General features: G+C 28.6%; 1 protein-coding gene and 1 long non-coding RNA gene across 2 annotated transcripts in view; one reads left to right on the top strand and one right to left on the bottom strand.

The window, feature by feature from the left end:
- LOC116771386 (uncharacterized) overlaps positions 1–26,977 on the top strand; it is a 97,014-nt gene that overhangs the window by 36,381 nt on the left and 33,656 nt on the right. The window contains exon 2 of the mRNA XM_032663233.2: positions 8,611–8,666. The gene's annotated coding sequence lies outside the window, so the exon portion shown is untranslated. The remainder of the gene's footprint in view (positions 1–8,610; positions 8,667–26,977) is intronic.
- LOC116771400 (uncharacterized) lies at positions 21,898–24,830 on the bottom strand. The gene is made up of 4 exons (XR_004353595.2): positions 24,739–24,830; positions 22,895–23,088; positions 22,316–22,522; positions 21,898–22,173 (listed from the first exon to the last, which is right to left on the bottom strand). It is a non-coding gene; the product is annotated as an uncharacterized LOC116771400 (long non-coding RNA).

Below are 26,977 nucleotides of genomic sequence, written 5' to 3'. Positions count from 1 at the left end.
TTATTACACACAATAATGTAACGGCCGCTTTAAAATACATGTACATTGCAAATGAGTTAGTGTGTGCATATATGTGTATGTAAGTAGTTGAAGCATGGGGGCAGTTAAAAATGTCGTGCATAATGGATATCGGAAGGGGCTTTAATTAAAAGTCAACTTGCTAACCTTTGTAGGACAAAAAAAAGCATTTTTTTAATGTCCACGTATATAAATTGGCAACATCGTTTATTATGTAATATTTTTGAAATCTAAGCCTAGCTTAAAAGTCTAATTTTGTTTAAATCATATTTGAATTTTGTCTAAAATACTTTTCCTACAAAATTATTTTATCTTTGAAGTGTGGACAAAAATATCATTTGTTTTTGTAATATAGTATTATCTAGCAATATTTCACGAAAGCTAAGCTCCGATGAAAGGGGGCATTTCTTGGACATATCGCATTGATTTATGGACTGTTTAAGTACCGTTTGAAACTATGGTCGAAAGAAAATAAGTGTCTTTTGTGATATATACCATATTAGATAAATGTAGTGTATAGAATAAAGACTATGAAAGAGATCCTGGTCTTATTAAAATTAAACAAGTCCGCTTTAAAATTAAGGAAATAATGCATAGGATCTATGATTTGATTCGCCATCTCGAGGTAGACGCTATCACTGATTTATTCATTATTGGATGCAGAACGAATAAAATAGAGTAAAGATTCTTTCTTTTCTCTTAAATATATACATTTTTTACTAACATGTTTTAAAGCAAACGTAAAACAATACATGTCTTCACAAAACGTTTTCTTTAGACAACATTTGTGGATTTATTTGTATCTCCAAAAACTCGAGACACGTTATGTATATCATGAATCATTATTTATATATATTGGCAATTATATTATATTTATAAAACTGTTTCATAAATCAATGCAACTACGTGTGGGATCACAACAAATAGATAATAAGTAAAAATAGTTTATCCCTCAGGGAAAAATAAACTTACAATACTAAAAAATATTATAAAATGTATACTTTTGTTAGAAAACAAAACTGAGTGTTTTCCTAACGCATATTTTTGGTCATTCTATTTACTCTCCATAAAATTATCTTGTGACTTTTACGAATAACTTCAAAAGTCAATCTATAATCATTTTTTTTAATTAGATAACGTTGACCACATCATGTGTAACATTTTTAGTGAAGTTAAATTTTGATGGTAATGAAATATTTGATTTGTCTCTTTTAAATATAGTTATTATTATTTCCATCTCCATATATAAGGCACCAGTAGATTATTTGGAGGAATTCAAAAATTACATACTTCTATTTTATTTTCTAACATCTTGGATATGTCTTAAGCAAATGTAATTTCGTAACTTCCTTGCGTAAATTTAATTTCGTACCGAATTTGCTTTGATTAAAATCAAAATGAGCGTGTGCCTCTTGAAAAGCTTCATTTAATTACAGAGTAGACATTAGTCAAGACATGCCTTCGAAACTAAGTTACATTTGTTCACTCATTAGAAATAAATCTCAATTTATATGCAGTTAGTTTTCGCATAAAGATCATATTTTTTTAATATTAAGTGTCCAGCAATAAAGTAGGTAAAAATTATGTTGATGTTTGTTGAACTTTATGTTTTGTTTATTACCTAGGTAACACTGAAAATGTTTAGAAAATGAAAAATGGCTTAATATAGAAAGTTGCCAATATTCTCTCTTATCTTCCTCTATTATGCGTTGCTCAGCATGTTATCTTCACAAGTCGCAATTAAAGGACGTCTTTCACGCAGATTATCATTTAGATTGCTACGTCCATGTTTAAACTCGTTAATCCAATTGTAAATAGTGACACGAGATGGGGCTTTATTAAGAATTGCTAATCGCAGCCTATCATAGCTTTGTTGTTGAGTAAGCCCACAGTGAAACCCAGAAAAAATCAATGATCGAAATTTTTTCCCCGTTAGGTTCATTTTTACGTGTAACAAAAGTTAGATTTATTATATATTTATAAGATTTGCCACCAATTTACAAAAACAAATGACAAATGAATGCAATATTCTACATTTGATTACCAAAGAGTTCTAAAAATATAAAAAGTTTTCATTAGCAATGTTTCTACCTGGCCAGTGCTAAACATTTAAAAATTCAGTTCTAAATATTCCAGTTCTATTTTTTTTCTAAGAAAACAAGTACAATGTCGCTTAATATAAGAAACTTAAGTTAAAACGGTCATCAAAATAAAGTCAAAAAAGATATTTTTCTCTTTTAGAAGTCGATTTCAAATTAAAATTTTTTAAATATATATTTTAAAAATCACTTAAATCGTCTAAATTTGAAATTCAAAAAAAGTTTTGATTAGCAATGTTTCTAACTGGCACGTTCTAAAAATTTTCAGTGTTGCCCACGTATTATATTACATTATCTTAAACTTCAAGCAAAATAAAAATTCTAAATGTATTTGATTTAAAAAAAAAACACTATTTATACCATGGCTTCAAATAAATTTTTACCATATTATTTTCATTTCTCTTAATAACTCAAAAATATCAGGTTCAATGAACATCAAAATAAATATCATCTACTCAATCGACATATGTCTTCGGGAATTTATTTAACGAAATTGGGACAAAGAAAGTGACGAACGAGGAAAATTCGAGAACATATTTCATATGAATATTCATAAGATATAATATATTATGAAAGCCAATTTTATAAACATAAAAAGTAAACATGACAGAATTAATTTGGTATAAGTAAACATACTTGACTGTAATAAATCTGGAAGTTGGTTAGGAAGGAGATATTACTGCGATATTTATAATATAACGAAGTCGTATAATAAATAAAAAAATATTTGTATACAAATACAAAGACATTCAAAATATCTTGTTTAGCAGACTTTCTATTTTATCGAAATATATATCTAAATTAAATTGCAAGTTTTAAAGTTTCCTTAAATTATCAATTATGTTATTATGGAATAATAAAATCTAAAACACTATTAGCAATATTGTCGAATGAGAATTATAATATGAACGCTATGTAATTTAACTACCCTATTTTATGTGATTGCTTGCTATAGCTGGCATCATCTCACCCCTTATAAACAGTGAGAACTCTCATAAATAACAGTGGACAATTAACAAACCGATGGTCAGGATCGTAATATATTCACTAGCTGATACCAATTTGTCTGTTCTAAGCCGATATTGAACCCTCGCGTAGATTTCATTAATATTGAAATTGGTATTACTTTGATGTTTGATCTTATAATGTGTTGCTTTTAAGATAAACGGCAAAATTGGTTACCGTCTTAGTATAACAGAATCCAGTTGCGTTGAGATAGAAAAAACACAAGATAACTGCCGTTGAGTGTAAAGGCACTCAAGAATAAATACAGGTTCACTGCAGCTGGCTATAAAATAAAGTCGATAAATAATATTGTTTCACCGGGTTGTTAGAAAAGTACTACAAAATGAACACTATTTCAATAAAACAGTGTAAATAAGTATCCAGGAATAGTTTTTGTATGGAATTGAAATGAGATTTAATCCTTTTTTGTTTGGATATTTAATAACTAAGGCTGTTAAATACTGTTAAATATGTTTTTCAAATTTCGAACATTTTCTCTTTGAGTTATGGATTGAAAGCGAAATTCAGGTATAAAAATGAAAGTATTAAAACAATCATAAGTAAGTAACAAACATTGAAGACAAGACAAGACAAGACAAAAACGAATAAAGTGATGTAATTCCTCAAAATGTTATGTCAAGATGAGGCAAGTTATTTTTTACGTAATCTATTCAATCTAAGACTTGAAAACCGCAATATTTGAGTCTATCTGAAGAATGCTTTTGATGATAACAAAGCATTTCGTTTTCTTTTTCATGTCTATTGGGACTTCACTAGATACCCGAAGCAAGTATATTTTAATTTTATAAGAAACCCTACTCCTTAATATAAATTGCTTCTCTGGAGTATCGTGGTAGATTTATATTGGTTATTTCAAATTTATAAATCTTTGTTTTGTTGGTACTATAGTTAATATTTTATCGTTCACACAAGATTTGATTCTATACTTTTATAAATCAATTATTCTCTCTGTTTACGAATCAATTTGTATTTTTCTTTTCACATCTTATAGAGCTTGTCATTAAATTATTGTCATCTATTTTCTTAGCATCCTGTAAAGGCTTATCCATAATCAGCAAAGATATTTTAAAACTTATTTCATTATAATAATTAACAAAATATTTTTTGACTTCTCATCGTTTTTAATTTATCTTCAAGTTTTAATTTAGTTTTTGTATTTAATTTTTAAGTAATGGAAAGAAGTTTTTGAACGTTACATATTTTGCGTCTAATACATAGAAATTGTTGCGTTGTCGAATAGAAGTTATGAACGGAACAATTCGTAGACACGAGCAGGATTTAAACTTGCAATTTAGTAGTACCATATAATTGTTTTAGTAGTACCTTTTTGATAAACAATGAAATATATAGTATTATGAAATTGTTAGTTTATTTAGTTAACAGATATCCCTTATATATTTAATGATCAACTCTATTTTCGTCAAAGATATCTGAAACAATGATTTGTAAAAGATTAAATCGAGTTTTTTAAGCTAATGTGGTAATAACTTTCAAGGTACAGCATTTAACAAACACTTAGTCGAGTTATGTTAAAAATAGCATTTATGGATATTGATCATAATATTTGGAAAGTACTCTGTACCGTAAATATAATTCAATTTCAAACGCCAAATGCGCCTAATCTAATCGATATATCAATTTGTTTAGCGCGACGGTAAATTAATTACTTACCTGACAACCGTGATCATATTATGCTATGTACTTAATATAAACAATATCAAAATTGCCTTTTCCATTTCAATTGAAGTAGGTTCTGTAAGTATTTTCTATGTGTCTTGAAATGCTTCTACTTTTTTCTGTCTGTTTATTAAGAAAATAATCTTTTAGAATTTTTATAACAGTAATGTGTCACATAGAAAACGTAGTGTTTGTTTGTTTGTTTGAGACAGATATTTTTTCTTTCTTTCTAACAGCTTTCTAAGCTATATATATAAATATATACTTAATTGACGATAAATAAGCATTGTTTAAAAAACTAATAGGAATAAAAAAGACTAAGAATAAGAGACAAATCTTTTGTTTTTATAAGAAAATCGAGAGAGAATTTAAATAATGCAGCACTAATTAGTAATTGCAAAGTACTTTATACACACTTCATTTACTATTCTTTAACATTGAACGTCTTTAGCGATAGACTACTTTAATAGTTAATATAATTCTGATGTTTAATTTTCCTTTTCCACTTGAGAGAATCGCAAAGGCATATTTAAGATGCAGCCGGCATACAAATAGACTAAGTTTATCGAGTATAGTATAAGAGCTTGTGTGATTGTTGTAAAAGTTGGGAACGTTTAATTGTTTTTCATTTGGAGCGTTTGCCACACGCCTTTCCAGTGTTGCCTATTACGAGGATAATTAAATTAAAGCCTGCTTATACGAATCCTTTAAAATCTTTTACACAAAGGGTATTTCTTCTCTTTGTTTGTAGTAAACAGTTTACATAAGTTCTATATTAAAAGAGGAATGTTTGAATAGAGAGAGAGATTCTATATTTTTTATTTCATTGTAACAGTATCGTTCATCTTAAAATAATGTATTTAAAAATTTACATAAAAGATATGTGTTTTATCATCACGGTTGTTTTTATTTAATAAATGCAAAACGCATAAATAAGAATAAAAATATATGAGCTTTTAGCGATAAAGCCGTCTTTATTGCTTTACAAATTTTGTATCTTCGGTTTAGTGAGTTAAGTGTCAATAAATTAATCATTTATACAATCTCATTTAGCTTAATAATGTATTATTTTTTTTTTCAAGCATCTAATGTTACTTCTAATGGGGTCCAATTATTATTAATTACAGATGCAATAATCATAACAGTGTAAAGTTTGAAATCTTAAGTCACGTGCGCTCCAATTAAATTACCGCGAGTAATAAAATTAGCCCCAGTTTGGTACTTAACTGAGATGTCATCAAGCTGCCGTGTTAGTTTTAATCGTTTGCAATTTACTTAAGATTCAATTCGTTGAGCAAAACGCTTTAAGTTTGTATTTGGAACTATGTATGTTTATATTATGAGACAGCCGCAATACGTGACGTTATCCTGTGATGTATCTTGTAATATCCGTCTTTTTCTTTGAAGTGCTTTAAAATAAAAAAAATATGGAGATGCTTATTTATTCTCATTCTTCGCTAAAGATATGAACGGAATTTGTATATCTCTGAAACAAATTTACTTAAGATATGTTTAAGAAATAACAAAATACGTGTATGGAGTAAAACGTATTTTGGAAATAAATCTTGCCCTTGTTTTATTATTCATTGAGCCAGATAAAAAAATTAAAGAACTTGTAATTAAAGAACAATTTCTTTGAAAGTTCTTTAAAATTGTTTAAATATACTTTATTCTTTTTACGAAAGCAGTAGACAGCACTACGTTTAAGTATGATTATCTTAGAATACTTGTAAGTTTGTTGTTTAAAAGAAAAAAAGTACTGAAAAACACGATTTCCGAAAAGTGACTACTTAAAACATCTAAACTGTCACTGTATTAGCGAAGTGTTAAATTTTCTATAAATAATATATACCCTGAAATATTCATATCTCGGAAAGGAGAAAATTGTATTATTAAAACAAATTTATCTATCCAATGAAGCTTGAGATTACAGAAACTCAGTAATAAGGATCACACATATGTCTGTATATATCAGTTGATATATAACTTTTTATAGGTTCTGATGGAAATAAAATTTATCGGGGAAATTGTTGAAGCATATTTCGTGTACCATAATTCGTTGCAAAGTCAAACATCAGGTTATAACCCTTGTTCACGTCCACCTGGTAGGTCTGTTACATTAAACCCGGTTTACTTCGGGAAATGCCCTGATATTCCTGGGAATCACAATGAGACGGACGCTTTTAGCGGAATTAAAATGTTCCACGGGGACTGTCCACATGTTTTATTGATAGTACTGCTGCCTGTTTGTAGTTTTTATAACTTCCATTACTGAAAGAGTTGAGATAGCTGATGAAGATTAAAAATCGTTTACATCTAGCCTTTATTGTGTATACAAATATGTTTCGGGTGAATTTAAAGTAATTTTAATAAGAGAAAGAGAGAGACAAAAGATAAGAAAGAGAGACACATTTAATAAGAAAGATACCGATAATATTAATTGAATTATCACGTGTGATGGCCTTTTCTTTTTCACATTTTAATATTTTGTTTTTGCCTGTGCTTTTAAACATTGGAATAAAAATACTGAAAATGTGAATATGCTGTCAAATAATAGTTCAATTGATTGAATAATTTTCGATTGATTATATTAATAAAAAAATAATTAATTGTGGTCTCAAAATAAAACTACATGGAGCTCAGTAAGAAAACACCAATTATGCGAGACATTGTTTTATTTTTAAGGGTCTTATTAAAATAATTGAAAATAACTTCAATTATAAATTAATGATCATGTCCGTGAATTAAATTGTATATTGAGTTAATACTTCAGTATTACTATGACTGTTTTTATTGCTGGCAGTCTATTGTGTTTGCTTCATCCCATTGCAATTAAACATTTATAGGGAGACTTATTAAGGGGATCATTATTCTGTATTACGATAATTTATCAAAGTTAATTTACGATTTTTAACTTAATAATAAAATTGCTTTTGCATCGCATTTTGATTAAATATTTATTTATGGTTTCATTTATAGAAATCAAATCTATTTCATGTGTTTCTCGATTTTCAGAATTTTTTTGGGTCTATTGGCACTCTAATTATAAAATGAACAGAATAAATAACTTCTCAAAGTAAAGAAAACTACACTTTACCTATATATAATACTATTTACTAACTCTCACTTATTATTATTTGAAATACGATATTCTGATTAACAATTAACAATGTTTTGTTTTTTATTCAATTTATAAATGGATTATTTATTATATTATTCAGTTTATATCAGTTCTATTACTGTTAGTTCAAATAATGATGCTACATTAGCTTTAGAAATTAAACATATTGCAAATTTCATCCCTTACCCACTTTGTACTATTATTACCGCTTCGAAAATTATACAATATTTATGCAAAGTATACTGCCTATTTTGATATATATTAAATGCACGTAAACAACATCTTGCTTTGCGCAATAGTCAGAAAACTGTGATCACATTTCGCAAGGAGGGAAATATTTTTATTTTAATCTCACATTCGTGTTTCTCTACAGAAATATGTATTCATTTTTACTCAGACTGTAACAATTACACTTGCAGGTACAATAAGAACATGAAAAAAGTGTTTTGCAGGCGCATAGTAAAAGTTTTATGAAGTTGTTTCTTTTAAACGTTTTCATATTGCATCATTAAACAAATCGTATGTAGAGCGATCAGAATTTATTTTTAATATTAGGTTATTGGATTAATGTATGTATTTAACGTTATGTATATGAAATAAGTAACACATGTGAAATGATTGCTATCTTTGTTATAAATAAATAAGATGTTTTTTTTTTTGTGGTTACAGATAATTCACAATCTTGGCTATGACAAGACGTGATTTGACGCGGGGAATGAATTGATGTAAGTATATCTTTACAACCATCAACATTCATAGTTGTTAAGTGAAGTGTAATTTCTGTATATTCTTTGTGATCGTTTGATTTTCTTAAATATTTTGTAAGAACCAACATTGTTACGCCAGCATAATATAGCTGTGTAGATTTGTACAAATTAGAAAAATCGTTTTGAAATCTGAAATGTTTTTCAATTGTTCCATGCATTTTTACCGTTTTTTTTTCATTTTTCACATCGGAAATGTATTTTATAATTTAAGACACAGACAAAAATAAAGTAGTGGAAATAAAATGGAAGTTAGGTGGTATTTTGAGCACGTTCGCTTTAGCTGGTCCACGGTGACTTTTAATTAATTTCGAAAAAAAATTACCCTCTAACCACGTCCGAAAACACCAGTGAATTTGAAAAAAGTATCTTTTGAATTAATTAACATTCGGAACTGTCTTATTAGAGGAAGCAGAATATCTTTGTAATGAAGAAGCTCCCCATATACCTATGTCACATTGCCGGAGGTGATTGATATTTTTCAATAAATTTCACTTATCTGTATGACGATTTAGTATATTCCAATGCCGATTTTTACTGCAAAACCTCCGCAATAAATGTCTACGTCAATATATTCAAGAGATAAATGTAAATATATATATATGTAGAAAAATAAATACTGGAAAAACGTTCTACCTGTCTGCAAAATAAACTGCCCAAATTATCACGCCAATTAAATGTAATACCAGCAATTAAAAGCTCATATAGTGACAGGGTTTGGCCGTATTAGATTTTATGTATGATTCAATGAACCACGATGACTTATTAATTAATGAACATTAATAAATTGTTGTAATTAGTGTTTCAGTATGTGTACAATAATGCTATTTATTATATCTAATTATTTTATGACATGTTTACATAAATTTTGTAAACTTTAATTATAATATTTCGATAAATACTCAATGTCGATATTGTCATTATGTCAATTATATATTTTTTACTCTTTTAAACAAATTCTTCTAACTAATATCTTTAATATAAAGATTTATATTACATAAATTATATATTACATTTATTTAAGACTACAACCTTAAAAATATATTTAATCTCTGACGTTATATTTATCCTGACGTGTTATCTTTTCATCTAACTCATTATTATCATTAGCCAATGTTGAGATGACTTTCTTGATGGTTAATTTCAATATGAGATTGGATTACTCGAAGCAACCCATTAGCGTAATTTAATAAGATAACGAAGTGCTCGCTTATTAGCCCGGGTGGGAAGATAATTGCTGTCCCGGTTTTCAATATACTGTAAATGAGCAGATTCAAACTAAGTATTGTAATAATAGTTAAATACAAATGTATGTAATTTATACATACAACTATTACTGAATGAGAATTTAACTTTCTATTATAATTTTATTTATTAATAAGCAGTAATATACATAAAATAATTGAGTCGTCTCATAATAAAGTACGAGGTATTATTTTTATTCCTTACAGACTCTCAAAACGAAACTAATATTTGGGCTTTCTTCAAGGTCCTTCAAATAATAAATCTAGGTTGAATGGTATAAAAAAAGTTTGATGGTATAACAATACTTTGTGTTTTACATTTCAAAACAATGTTGATACCGATTAGTTTAAGAATAAAAGAGATAAATTGTGGATTTAAAATAAAAATTCATTAACATGGCTCGATAACGAACTGAACAATTAAATAAACGATTATTTTTCGGTGAATACAAGCTTAAGTTTAGGCAGTAATTCAGTCGCGATGCAGCCGTGTGGTAACAAATCGCGATACTAAACTGTGCAGTCTGCATGCGGATACCTAGCGTATAGCTGTATAGTACTTGGTATCAAATAAATGAGTTCGCTCGGTTTGATTCATGTGAATGGGGAACGGAAAGGAACCCGCCGACAAATAAAACAAAACAAGTCAACTGAGCGCTGTCGAATTCACCGATCTACAGTCCACGAGGACTAATTTTGCGATTTTACCATTAGAAATAAAGTCGCAAAACTGCCATTCGATTATACACTTATGAATATAACAGTGAAATATACATTATATTAATTTATTATTAAATCTACTTATTTTGATATGTTTAAGTTAACATTATTGAAATACAAATGAGTTTATAAACAACTTAATTTGAATGTCAAGTTGTAGCGAAAGTAAATTAAAAGTATTTAGTTCTATAGACACAATAACTTTGAAGTTACAGCGAGTTATTTCATTATGGCTCATTCTACTCCCAATTTTAAGTACTTTAAAAAATCCCAGCTCGTTTGAATCTCAAAATGGCACACAAAGCTGTTGCAATTTAACGCACGACTTGTTACACACGCGTGTTAAAGAGGAACATTTACCATTCGCATGCATTTTTGTTGCCTATTATTCAATTTAAAGCTCCTATGTCTTTTATAAAACGAGTTGTTAAGAACAAATTTTGTATACAAAAAGTGGTAAGTAATATAATGCTATATATAATATTCTCGTATGATATTTTGTAATGTATCTCAGGTGGACGTAATCAAATATTTTTTTTAATTATGGTGACGTCACTTCGATGTCCTATGTGAACAGACTCATCGATTGTTTCATTGTGTTACTTATAATATTTTATTTTTAGAAAATGTGTATATTTAACATTGTATTCTAATATTCTTCCCTTAGATGATAGCCTTAATGTTGTAATTTAGAGGTCTTTTTATATCATCAATCGAGATGGTATTACTAACAATTTAGATATAAAAGAAAATCACATCTCGTCTGCCCGTGATCACTGTTGCTGAAAAGTAACCGAAACGTCGGTATTATGTAGTTTTAAAATAATAAATCCGCTTAGTATATCCGAAAATATATTAGTTTCATTTATATAAAAGAAAAATTTGTATATGTCTTCCATGTCTAAACTATAAATTCACGAATCTATGTCACTTATTGCAACTCGTGCAACATGTGAAACTGGAACATTCTTCATTTGCATGCGTTCTTGTCAATTTATGGTAACCTAAGCCAGAATATTGATTGCGGAAATCTAGATATCCGTCCTACGTTAAACCTCAGTGGAACGCTAATAGATATGTTAAAATGATGTTGAAGGTTGCTGAAGCACAAATATAAATAATTATAGTTTGTACGTTTGGAATTATATAATTAAAACGAACAAAAGGAAGATGTTCTTAATTACCAAGTAGTCCAAAAAATCTTGGTAGCCGGCTTCAAGATATCTATTACTTCAAAGTAGAATTATTAATTACTAGAAAATAGAATCATATTAGCATATAAAAGTTGATTGTCTTTGATGTAATTTATTAAAGTTTTAATATTTAGTAATAGTAACTTCAATAACTCTATATTATTGGGGTTGGACATTTGGTCGTTCTGGAACTATAAAGCGAGGGACAACTTTTTACTATGTGTGTCCCGTCGGCGTGTATGGTCTAATAGTAACGCTTTCTGTTAATTTAATATTTCACTTTATATTCTGTTCAAATTATTTGCTCTATATTTTATATGTCTTGAACATCTTATTACTAATTTCTCCTTAGAGATTTTTTTTCCATCATAAAAAATGTTTTGAGAAATAAAATTTTAATATATAAGCTTTATGATTGATCTGCTATAAAATGTTTAAATAAATAGACCTACTTTTAAATTTTTCATCGCTACTTTTTGATTATAAATAAATAATTTATTTTATTATAACTTCGATATAACGATTTTTTTTAATAAAAATTAATAATACTTTAATATGTGATGATATTACAAAAATTCTGCGGCTGATAATATACCCGAATATGAATATCACAAAATACGAGCGACAGTTGGGTGGATGATTTTTTATAGGGCCATATGTAATTATGCCATCAAACCAGTAAACAATTTTTGAAGAAAAGTTCATTTATATTTAACGTTTCTTTTAAGCAGAAGTGAATCATATTTCTGCACTTCTTTTGTGATTCGAAGAGGAAATAATAAGGGATGGGGCAAATTGTGTAATTGATTTTCAAGTTGGTTTGAGTTGGCTTGATCAGAGTAACAGAATGCATAAAAATGAATCAATTCAACCAAGAATTAGATACTAAGATATTAAGTCAAAACAATATGAATGAATGTGGTGAGGAAGTTTTTTTATCGACAAGATTTTAAGAAAAAAGAACATATTACTAAGGAAGATTGAAAACTTTCAACTGACAAGAGTATGTCTTAATGTATGAACTTGCTTGAGCCTTCAAAGATACATGTATCAGTGTTCTATAAAACAGTTAGAATCGAATACCTACTTCAATAATTTCACATGTGAGTTAATTTATATATTAAATAAGTTTTAAGCAAGTGATCCTGTGCTTATCAAGTAATTAGTTCATTTTGGTAAATGTAATCTAATCTCACCTGACACCAGCCCTGTTACGTGAATAAGATAATTAATTAAAATTTGTATTGTGAAATCTGAAACCCAGGTTATGTTATTAATATATATGTTACGAATTTTATTTTTTAATGATAGAAACTAAACAAATGCTCTATCATACTTCTGTAATATTCTAGAAACACTGTGTGTGTTATTACGCTTAACTTGTACAATGGACCACAAAACCCAGCTTGCTAGCGATCGAGGTCTGACGTTATTGCATATTATTGGGACACCTGTAACAGACAGGACAGACATTTTATTACATTTATTGTAAACGTTTGCAACAGCATTTCGAAGAGCAAGTGCGTATATCGCAGCTAACGGTTTTGTTTCAACGTATAAGGAATTCAATTTATATATTTTTTAATGTTAAGAATATTCGAATGAATGTTACTAATGTCTTTCTTATGGCAGTGGTATGTTTCTGATATTTTATGAAACATTGTTTGTTTTGTGAAATATTATATATTAATTAAATTAATAACTAACAGATTTTTATGTACAACAAATTAAATTGGAATTGTTTTATTTTCCTTTTGAATTGTAACAAAAAAATGTCTACATTCCAAAAATATTAAGTTACCCAATCAAGCAACGCAATCGTTATATTTAGCAATTGTTTAATACTAAAAAATACCTTGACTATGTGTGCTTACTAGATTAGTTATACTTTGTTCAAATAAATTTTAGTGAATGTAAATTCTGAATTCAACGTAAATGCTATTTTTATAACAGGATTTTTAATATCTTGGACGGTAGTTTTGGAAATTGGGAGATTATTTTATGCTGATTGAAATGAGAAAATTGGCTGTCAATATCACCTCGTAGGCATGAACAGTTATTGAATCTATCCAGTTATCATTGTACTGCACTCGACCCCAAATACAAAATTAATAACGAATCATCGGTTCACGACTGTCCGTCTGTTCTTGACGCTGGAGTCATCAGTACTGTATATATAAACAAGTGGGAAGATAATATTTTGATGATAACTAACACGATAACACGTCATACAGTCCCATTTAATATCTTAATTTATTGGATATTGAATTTTCATGTAATATTTTTATAATATTTCAGAAGAATTACTCAAACTTCTTAATTAATTTTATATAAAATAAAATGAGCCATCAGACACGGACCTTCGCTAATGAAAATTTAATATTTTCATCTTTTGATCTATACTTAAAACTCCGCGCTTAATATGATTATATTCCAAATTGTTTGTATTTATTTTTATAAAATTTATTATTTACAAAAGACTCGAGTTAGATGATATTTAAATCTTTTGATGAAATAAATTATTATTTATTAATTATAATATTTCAATGAGACATTGGGCGAACGATTACTACATAGTAAAAGCTGATATGATTTTTATCATCAATGAGTATATGACCATACATGATGGAACAATCACTTGATAGAATAAAAAATATACATACCTGAAATTATACGAACACCCTCTTTCAAAATAATAGCTTCTAGCGTACTTTTTGGAAAACTATTTTAATTAAACATCACTAGACATACGCCTCACAAGGACATCCAGGATTATTAACCCAAAGAAAGTCACATAAACATATATATTAGAATAAATAAAAACATATCAATACATATCAAAATGAACAAAGCAACAGATAATAAAAAAAATTAAGGATAAAAATGAACAGAGCAATGTTTGATAAGCAAAAAAAAACAAAAGCGATGTATAAAAAAGTCTTCTTTAAATAAAAGTAGCCGTGGCAGCAGATCTTATATGTCGGTGATGTGAGTGATTGATTAATAAAGGCAAACAGATGGTTCGTAACATTGAAACAAAGTATTAGAATTAATGAAATATCTTATTTTGTATGACATATATTATTTATATTATTAAATACATGAACGCATACCATTGTTAATTTGATCTTTTGAGACGGATATTTTATAAACATTTTAATTGTGTGCTATTTATTAAATATTTTGGTATATAACTTGCAATTCCTTTTTATGTTAATTAGAATAGTTATTAATTTACATAGTTAAAGAGTTCTAAATACAAATACAGTTCTAAAGAACTACCGTTCTTTAGGTTCTATTCTTGTTCATGACTTCAATTTTCATTGGTAGCTAAGTAACCTTTGTTGCCTTTGTCTTTATTTTTATTCCAGACTGTATTCAGTTGAGCCTGGTAAAGATTGTTATTTTCTAAAGAGATTTTCATGATGCCAGTCTTACGCAAATACTCTCTGACTTTACTTGCACATATTGTAAGAATTTTAATGTTATGTTCTTTCAAAATTTTTTTTGTTTTCTTCTCTACTTGTACTATTTAACAATAATACATTTTAAATTGCTTCAGACCTGCCTATTTCGAGATAACGTAATTAAGTATGAGAAGTCTATATAGTCTGTTCTATACTTTTTTATATCTCAAATTAAATAATATAGTGTTATATAGTGTTTCTTCTAATTCTCGGTTTGATTTTACGTGATATACTTATTTTTAAATTAAACAATTGTTTTTCGGATTTAAGAGGCGATTTCTTTTACTATCTGTTATGACTAGCTGGCAATTATCTAAGACCTGGGATACCCTCATTGAAAGTATAATCTCCCATGTCTATGACCACACAATCAGACCTCAAGACATAGTTAGTGCTAGAATTTTTTGCGGTAGATGACAAAAAACAATACAAACTAACAGCTACTTTCATTTTGTCTGCCCGTGATCACGGTCACTGAAGAGTAGTCGAAAAATCGTTAACTAAATTCGAATACCATAATTTTATTTAAAGACATATTCAAGAAAAACTTAAAGGTATTATTATTTTTATTTAAATTTATAGTGATTATATATTACAACCGTGATATAATTGAGCTTTGAATAAATTGAACGTGAATTTGGATTTTGTTTTACTTAGTCTTAATCTATGTTATAAAATAATTGTTAACTATTCTGAGTGCGAGATGAAATAAAATGGTAGCGAATATCTAAAGTGCAGTGTTCGGAGATTCACAGGTATGTGTGGTGTGCTCGTGTATGCCTGCTGGCGGTTTTGCCGCGATCCAATTAATTGGTTAATCTTAGCTGACGTCGCTCTTTGCTTTTCCAGTTTATGCAACATCGATGAGTTTGCGTTTGCGACCTTGTTTATGGACGAGTCGTCTGGATACTTGATGTTTGAAAGACCTGCGTTGTAGCTCTCTGGGTAAAGCTTGACCGGAAGATCATTCCACATCCTGCACGTGTGTGGAAAAATAACAGCGGCGCACTTACACTATTGCAACTGAATGCATCTAGGTGATGTAGATGAAATCCAACCCTACGGCGGGTAGTGCGATGGCAGAAAGGTGGTTTTCAAAGATGAAGCCATCAAATTCCTAAGACGTTAGTATAGTTAAATAATTTTATAATCACATTAGTGGAGTGCAAAATACTTGTTTTTAAGGAATAAATTGTATTTTTCCTTGACAATGGATTTATATTAAATAAAACTTAAACGTCAATGCGTATTGTGCTTTCAAAGAAAAATAGAGATATATGAGTATTGAGTCCGAGATAGATCTTCCGACAGTTTCGAATTTGACTATTGATCATGTTGGTAATTGAAAGGGATCGAGTTCTCGGGATTCTGATCACGTACACAACTTATCTGAGCCTGTTTGCAACCAATCTCAGCGACTCAATATATTATCGTTATCCGCGGAATCGATTATCGAAACTTTCAGTTATGAATTCTGAAGATATGAATGTCGGCTTCAAATACAACTTTCCTTTTGTTAAGCGTTTTTTTTAACAAAATTCATACTAAAATGGTATGAATTTATTAAAAAAAAATAACACTATTGCTTGTTTATGTAGCAAGCCACCCTCATTTTAACACCACTTTCAAATAAATTATCACCACACTTCGAAATATGAGCATCAGGTGTTGTTCTATGTTAATATTATATGAGGAAATTTTATCAGAATATAGGGTTCTAGATAATAAGCGGGTATCGCGGTTACAAAGCAATTTGCTTGTTTCGAATATACTCTAAGTTATATTAAGTCATGTGAACTGTGTGTGTTGGGAAGAGAATTGAAACAATTAATACAATTCCCATGCGGCATAGAACAAGACGACTCGATTTTCCAATTTAACTTGATAAGTTGAAGTTCCTGGGTTCCTTTCTCTAGATACTTTACTTTCTGTTATTTTTTATGTTTCTCTTATCTATTTTATTGGGCCATTAGGAGACGGATGTTCGGCGTTTCAACTCAGTATTACTTTTATATCACTTTTTTAACGTCAGACTATTCGGAAAGTTTTTTTAACAAGCAGCGTAGTGATATTAAAGTAAATTTGAATGTAGGTGAGGAATAATTAGGAATGTGGTTATATGTGTATATTTAGAAGACTAAACAACATTTTCAACAAGTCATTTATTAGTTAAAATAATTTTAAAGAATTTCATTTTATTTTCAAACTAATAAATTAATTTATTATCCTCATTTTATTTGCTTAGTTTTTGTCAGCAGCTTTTCTGTTTTATTGTAATAAATTTTACCTATGTTATTATTATGTTATAATATTAATTTATATGTGGGTTAAAATGATGATGATGAGTTGAAATACTGTGAAATAGAAAATTCACATTAAGAAATACTTTTTTCATTTAAAATATGTATTAATACTACATAATAAATGCTAATTTCTTGAGTAAGACAGTAGAAATCAGTTGTTTATTACATGTCACAGTAAATTTCAAGGATTTGCACAGAATTTAACTATCACAAAGTTAGAAATTGGCATTGAAGTGTTTATAAAGTAATGCTTATTTAAATTTATTTTCCTCAATTCTTTGCAAAACTTACCATTTTTAAATGCCCATTTTGGATATTGATAAATAAATCAATATTTTGTATTGATATTTATATTAATAAAAGTAACAATAAATCAGTAAAGGCACTGAATACGTCTTGTTAAACAAAAAAAAAAAATATTTGAAATTCAGACTCTTAAGCCATTGATATAAATTCTCAAATCTTACTTTTTGGAAGTGAAATATCGATTCGTAATGACTTTTCAATAACCCGCCTAAACAATGCTACTTCCATAGAAAGCTAATCTCTCAATAAAACAAAATTAATGATGCGAACAACGGTAAAACACACTAAGTTGAATTCACAGTCTTTGTTATTGTACTTCGCTTTACGTGCGCCGCAAACACCGACCAGTGTTGCTTACTTTCACTCAATCATTACACTGAATTCCCAATCATCTCCGCTTGCATACACGATTTCCTCATTAGCGTCCTTTTGTTGAGTTGTCTCCATATTGTAACTGGCTTAGACATGTATTTCGATTATATTGTTATATGAGATCGTCAACTATGAATATGATCAGTGCCGTATATTATAAAGTTCTGAATATTAGCATATGCCTCTTAATACGTTATAATTCCCTTACAAGAGATATACTAACAACATATATACGTACAAAAATAATATATTTTTAAATGTCTGATGTCACTAATTTAAACATAATTTTATTTATATTTTCGATGTTGTTTTACTATATATTTTTTCAGATTAATTAAATTTCCGATCACTTGTAACTAATTATTAAACTAGACGGTATAAACTGTAAAGGATCCTATTTAATGTGTTACGTGTTACTGGCTTCTTACGGAACACGTTCTAATTAACGTCTCAAAGTGTCTTAGCTATCAAACCTCGATCGTCACTGCACGGTGCGCAATTTAGCTTGTATCGATACCTGATAATGAAGCAAAGGCTGCAAATACGATTTAATTAACTAATCTATGTAGACAACATTCGAAATGCTGTTTATGTTTAGGTCAAATATATTTTAACAGTACTAACTCATATTTGTAGAAATACTCTATGCTATGTTTTAAATTTCAAACTGATGGGAATTATATGGGCAGAATTAAAATTAAACGCCGTATCGCGCACTCGACATTAGGTGTAGTGTTGTCTTAGAAACTCGTAATAATAGAGATGTCACATTTTCTCTAGAAAGTGGGTCGGCTTGATGAGGAATTTCTTAGCGAATATAAGACGAGTATGAGAACAGCATTATAATTTATAAACCATAAAGTCTACATTCGTTCTGGAATGAATAGAAAATTGTATGACCATTACTTATATGTCTATTAATATTATTTATCATTTTCTCTCTAACAGCTTATTATAAAATCATTATATAAAAGTGGGAGTGTTTATTAAGCATAAAGTGTAAAATTTACTTAGCTTTTTCTGACATCTTTTATTGGAAGAAATGTAAGATAATATGTGAGTCTAGACGCGATACTTTTATAAGTAAGATAAATGAGAGAATATTTTACAACAGTTATGTATAAACTTTAGAATATTTGATTTTTATTAAAATAGGCAGCATATATTTTTTTTAAATAGAGAACATTTTAATATTAGAGCAGGCACCTCTTATGCTTGTTTATTTAATGTGTCCGTCAATATACTTAGTAAACTAATTATGTTTTATAATGTATACGTCACATTTTTGTACATTTCAATTATTTGGTAAACCTAATACTATTTGCTTGACAACTGGCATATGAAACATTGCTTTTGTTATTCCAGTTTCTTTTCCGGCATCTCAGCTCTTGAGATAACATCTATCAATTTACTTTGAAGCCATGTGGATTAAGTTGTCTTTTCTTATTTCCTGGAAGAGGAAAACAGTAAGGACTTTGAGGAAATATGGTAGAGAATTCCGATGTTTCGAAAACAGTTAATTAAGGTCAATTTACGAAACCTTAAAAGGAAAAAATAACTAAGATAGTCTCAGTTATTTTCTGAGAAATTATAACAATAATAAGATAGATATTTCCTCTCACTTGGAACAAGCAAAAAACCTTCTTCCGGGTTATTTTCTGATAAGAATTTATGAAATTATGGATTAAAAATTCAAACAAAACTTTTTACATTTATATATTAGTTAGACTACTCTTCCAATGTGATCTTTCATACAAAAATACTAATACTTCTTTACGTAATCAATTTTATAAACATTGTAAAATAGTAATCCGGAGATATTTTATACATGTTTATATTTTTTACATAAGAAGACTTTTTTTCTTGATAGTATAGTACAGTTCAGTACGATACTCAAAGACCTTATAGAGATATGCTTGTTTTCCTATTTTCTTCATGATAGTACATTATTCTTTTATTAATAAATGATAGCTATTTGGATGACCCATCAATTTTTTTATATAAACTTTAACGGAGTGTTAGGTTGATTAGAGAGTGGTAATGTTTTCCAAAGATTTATATTATTTTAACTAATATAAACTAAATGTACTCTACCCGTATACTGTGAAAAAACTACTAATTTGAGAAAAAAATATCAATTCCGCCGTGGATACGTAATTTAACTAATTTGTTGTATTAAGCTATCACTTAGAAAATAATCAGAACTTTTGTATCTAACGAGAGGATATATTTAGACTTTTATTTATAATTAGCATAATATTAAACTCAAGTCTTATTATTTTTATTAACTTCATATTTGCCTTCAACCATACAGTTTTTATTGAAAACCCAATCTACCTCAATCGATATCTGAAGGGTGTCTCCGTTTAAATGCAATTTTGGCGACAAGACGACAACGACCAACCGGCGTCATTCTGCCGCGGTCAAAGGCTTTGGATAAGTCACATATTTACTTTCATTCCCTTTTAAAGAAAAGTGATTTGATTTTTATTATCTGTCTTTATGGTCCATAAAATATAATAAGATCCGTTAATTTTTATATCCAAATTTGGATAAAAAACTCAACATGTTTAGTAGATATAATTAAATTTCGTTCAATGTCACGGAATTTTTACTCTACTGAAAAGGTAATAGTTGCACTGACACAATATAACTCAACGCTATTGTTACCCCTCGTCTGCAAGTGACGTGTCATTTTCACCAACTCTCTCTCAGGATTTTCCGGATGGTTTATTTTATTAGCGTCCGTGGTAATGTATTATTGGGTTTAGCCAAATCTCTGCCTTAAATGAATTCCCTCGTATGATATTGTGTTAAAGAATATATTCTTACGTAGCAACTGTTAAATGAAATTAAGACATGTAGTTGAACTAAGAAAACTGTAAGTATGTTTACATTAACACAAATGTTCATTACAAATTTGCGATATATTTTTTATTATAGAAAACATGTTCTATAAATATTACTTGAATAAACGTCATTTTAAATTTAATTTCATTATATTGAGAAAACTTGAAGGCTGATTTTAAGAATATGCTGATCAAGATGGTTTTGGAACATTAAAATATAAAGAAATAACACACTTAACGAGAATTGCATAAATTTATCAAGCCTTAGGGTTAATTAAAATTTCAAATTTATTAAAATTTATTGTAATTTGAAGCACCCTATCAATTTTGCTTAGACCTTGTACCTGGCTATATAATATCAAACTTATCAAAATATTACCCGATGATTGTATTTGAATTGCAAATTTTGGACATAGTTGTATTTAAAAAACGTATTAGCACTCCATTATGAAACATAAACTCAATATCGCCGTAAAGTATTTGGGGATCATTAAAAAATATAGATCATAATATTTTTACATAAAATGCTATCCTCACTTTCTTTTTGGTACAAAATTTGCAATATAACAAAAAGTGTTCAATAAAAGATAGGTACGTTTTGACGGTTCAAACAACTTTTATATAAAAAAAAAACCTCAATTCTGGCCATACGAAAGAGACTATGGGACTACTAACAGAAGTTTAGTTCATTCATACAAACCCATAGACTAAACTAACATATAAAAATATATTATTTTTATTTAACAATAGTTTTGAACAGTACAATTAATATGTACGAAGGGTTTTCGCTTGACATTGAGTATGAAATATAATTGACAACTGCAAACGGTGGTCACTGGAGTTGTTTGAATTTGTATTGATTTATTAACTTCATAAATCTAACAATGAATTAATCAAAATTGCTTTTGTGAGCTCTGCCATATGTCGCTTGTTTGAACTACAATGTATGCTCGCGAACTGAATGTTTATTTCAATAGCCGGTTATCTGCATAGTATGTTGAAAAGTGTATTTTGCTGCAATAAACATATTATTTTGTTTCTTTACAATTAACAAATATAATAATTAATAATTTTTTATGTCATATCTATAGCAAACAAACAAACTGCAGATAAAAGGAAAATAACACCAAATATTTAATTATCTGTATTTCCTTACCTTTGGAAACTAAATAAAAGCTCTTATAATAAGGAAATTCGTTATGAATTCCATCTCTGTGTGTATTTCATCAAGTTCTTAAAAGTAATCAAAAATATTCGAAGGAAGCAAAATTTTTCTTTTATAAATTAATTATTTCAGGACTCCAATTGCTCGTTCTTTCAAAATCTTCAATCGTTTCTGGTTTCGGCAACCCGTCTTTTGACTCTGTCGTGAATTATCATTAGAATCGCGATATCGGGTAACTTAAATGTGATCGTAACTCAATATTAGTGGCTATAAAAGAGAGCGATAACCGAATATCTTCCATAGTTTTTTGAAGCACAGAACTGATACACACAGTTTAAAATGTATTTATTCATAAAATTAATTCCAATTGAGTGCGTATATATTTTTTTTCTTTTCGTCATCTTTATCACATAACAATGTTGTGTATAAGAGATAAATATTGCAATAATATTTTAATTGAAGTTATTATGTATGGATTAAGTTTTATTTTCAGATTAACGAGTATAATAAAGATAATAAATCAGTTCTTCAATAATAAACGGCATATCTGTCTATATTAAATTACATTACCTTCTAACTTTGATATTTTCAAGTTAGAGACATCGTCCATTTCTCGCCTCAATAATTCCAAGTGGGCGGTAAATGAGGACGAATTCCAGTGCGTGTAACGCGGGTCAATATTACGATGCAGTCCATGTGAGCGGAGTACGTTCAGAATTTGAGATGTGGCTAGTCTATCGCTCCCCTATAATTGTCTATATTGCCTAAAAATAAACATCCATGATATGTTATGTATTTATAGAAACATTAGAAATACTCTTATGGAATTATTTATATGAATTACGTGATGATAATATAAATTTCGATTTATACTCGTATGAATGTAAGAAACGTTAAGATGAAACCTCATTCTAGTTTCTGGCAACCGTTATAACAATATCAGAATAATTAATAAAATTTGCTTAATAATAAGATTTATGATTTTTAATTGCTTGTCATTAAAATTCGAAACGGAAATGCTATACATATTGCGATATAATCAGCAAAATGTATTTTTTTGTCTGTCTTTGTTAGCGTGTTATCAATAGTAAGAGATGTCTCGTAAGCAGCACGCTCCGCACGTCGTTGGCTGTTGTCGGACGTCTCTTAAACCGATTACAGCTGCAGGGAAAATGCAGTTTCAAATAAGAATTACTACCACAGATTGTGTGAAATTGTAACTTAACTATCAGTTAGCATGATTGTAATGTATGGGGATTAATGAAACTACACTTTCATACCGACACTAAAGCATACCTTTATATTTTTGTAACTTTCTCTAATTAAGTATTTTATTAGTTATAATATGACTGTTTTAATATAACTGTTTTTAGAAATCGAGGATTTAAGTTTTCAAAAGCAGTAAGGACATTGGTGTCCTTGTAGACTTTTCTTTTAGTTGTCTTTTTATTTAAAGTTATAGTTAGTTATAAGTCCAGACTTTTGGAGGAAAAAACTTTTTTATGATGATACTGGTACAAAGGTAAATAATTTTTCGTTTAAAACAATATGTATATCTGCTTTTTCCCAAATTCGCTGTCAATATTAAAATATAGTTTTCATTTCGTTTTATAATCATTGTTTTATTTCTAAAATTACATGATTACCATAGATGATTTAAATGGTTTTGACTTTGCATTAGGAAATTAGTTGAGTAATATGAATTTCCACTGCACGAAATTGGAAATTTGAATGTTTGATCCATTTCGTCCTATTTGTATTTAAAAGTAAATCTAAACTAAATGTGTGTAAAATTATCCACAGCTAATTAGAAACCTAAACGTAATCAAAATAAATTATAAATTCCAGTACTTGTGTAATATTTTTGTTATGTACAATTGCAATTGACCCATAGAATCCGAATTGACTAGTGCCTGAAAATATGTCTATTTTGCAATTATTAGAAAGTAGGCTTCGAGAATTGATTGATTGGGAGTAATTATATCTACGTAGTAATTGAGTTTATAATCACGTTCATATCCACGTACTTAAAACAGGCGACATTTTTTTTACTTTCATTTAGTTTCGTGACATGTAGAGATCACTATTGTTTTGAAATCCAATTAGGCAAAAAATTTGCCAATTCTTCAGTAAGTGCTTTTTACTAGTTGTTACGAGGGTCTTTTTTTTTCAAGTTCCAGCATTGTTAAAATCATCAGATAATTAACATACTCCAATTTCTAGCCAATTATACAATATAAACTGCGCCTGTTTTGTTCACAATGTGTGTCAAATATATTATCAAGATATTTATTGATTCATAACACATTCTTAAGAAGAACCATGTACGTATATGGTACTATTAAAATAGATATTTCCTCTAGATTGTTATAAAACAAAGTCTAATTAATAATAAAAAATATATTTGTACTTACATGTCTAGAGCAGATTTTAGTATGCCCAATAAACATTATATATTAATTATTAACAAATTAGAGTTTAATTGAGAGCCGTGCATTACCCGGTGAGGGTATTGAGGATTGAACAACAGTGTTGGTTCAAACTGTGTTATATATAATTGCATTGCATTGATTCCATTAATGTCCGTGCGTAATCGTCTAGGCATTGTCATGACCTGTGACAGATCCGATTAGAGCGGATATCAAAACAATACATTTTGAAATACAAAATTTATAATTTTTAATAATATACATTTTCCTGCAAAAAGAAATCCAGCCGTAAACAGAAACATATGTCTATAAATTACGTGATGTGTATGAGTCAGTAATGTTTCTATTAGAATTGTTGAAAGAACGCTGAAGGTACTCAAATGTTATTTATTAAATAATATGATGACTATCAAAATATGAGAATATCATACCAATTATGGACATAATTTCCACGTTTCATCCCTCAGTAAGCCTATGCATTGACATGTTACTATTGAAAGACATAGTTTGATACGAAAATAGATTATCGAAATACGAAGTGGCAGAAGCGAGTAAAGACAAAAAAATATATTATATACTCTTATATAAAAAGTATACAAAATTTAATCGTATTATATTCAAACTATTTAGAAATGTTTCTCAGAAATATGTAAAGATTCATTTCCTGTTCGAGATTTTCCAATTGTGGATATTAGGGAAGCCTAATATAATAAAGTCGTTGATGTATTTATATGTAATTACGTCACGCCTATTTTCCATAGAAATATATCACGCGTCAAATATTCTATTATCTGATTAAGAACTATTAAGAACTTTGTTTTTTTAGTAATTAAAAAAGTTTTTAAAATGAAAACATTCGGTCTCACTTTTATAAACGATCATATTTTTAAGATAATTTTAGGGGTATAAGTAAAGGCTTAAATTGTTTACTTCGAACTATTTTAGGCTAAGCTATTCACCGGTAGAAATAGGTGAAATAAGAATATGTTTGCGTTTATACTGTTAATGAACACTTGTTTAAAATAAATATTTGAATTAAAATAACATATATTTGATATAATTTTTCTAAAAAATATTTTATTCATTAAAATAATAACAAAAATATAAGATTCAAAAAATGCTACAAAAACTGTAAGTGGCGAAAATTCAACATATTATGTCATTCCGAATTTAAAGCACTCGACAGGAATAGTAATAAAGATTAGTGTCACTGTTTATTTTCAAGACATTAATACGCAATATTTTCTCTCCAGACATAAGCCTTTTCTCGGGCAGGCTTTTAACGCTGAAAATATTACCAAATGAACTAAAGTCTATTTACTTGAGGCTTTTATCGAGTTTTGGTTCTTAAATATAACGTATATTTACGATGTAATTTTGGTAGTGCTCTTAAAATGATGTAAAAAATATGTGAATTCTTATTATGAACCAAATAAATTGTTGCATTTTGACGGAAAAATGAAATTGTAAAAGTTACTCCACTTTCTGTATTAGATAAGTTTTGGAACTTCATAATATACAGAGAACTTTGTTATTCCATTTAGTTGAAGGTAAATACAAAATGTTAGTGAACATCTAAAACTTACTCATGGAACACATACACTCACTATTAAATATAAATAATAAAAAAAAATGCAATGTCTTTTTCTCTATTATTACGAGCTTTTAGGCAGTTCAAAGATAAAGACTACAACTCAACTCTTTTCCTACAATAATAATCGTTCTGTAGGAACACACGTTTAGTGTAGTTGGTTACCACATAAGACAATAAACATTGGTTACGGTAAGTCCAGCCTTTTTGCCTCCCTCATGATTTATGCTGCGCCTGCCCGGAATATGATTACCCGTCGGAAGAGCCCTTAATGGATATAAACGTGGTATTAAACTTAACAGCAAATTAGGTGTTCATGTTGCATTCGTAACGTCTTTATATGTATGTTAAACATCCGATTATCTATTGGCACCTATCGGAAATAAATGGATGACCAGATATTGATATTTCTATGTTATGATAATGATATCTACTGTTATTAAAATTTCAATTGAGTAGTCATTATTCGCTATTGCATAATATGATACCTTTGAATACAAACATTGTAACTTTTTACGTCCAAAACCAAAAGGGAAAACTAATAAACTCTACAAGCTTGGGACAGAATATTTCACACTAACGGCTTAACCAACATTAAAGGCATATAGGGACGCTCAATAGTATTAATGCAGG

The sequence above is a fragment of the Danaus plexippus genome, chromosome 8 (assembly GCF_018135715.1).
Source record: "Danaus plexippus chromosome 8, MEX_DaPlex, whole genome shotgun sequence".
Classification (NCBI taxonomy): domain Eukaryota; kingdom Metazoa; phylum Arthropoda; class Insecta; order Lepidoptera; family Nymphalidae; genus Danaus; species Danaus plexippus.
Note: the sequence above shows the minus strand (reverse complement) of the source record. Positions and strands in the feature narration are given on the sequence as shown.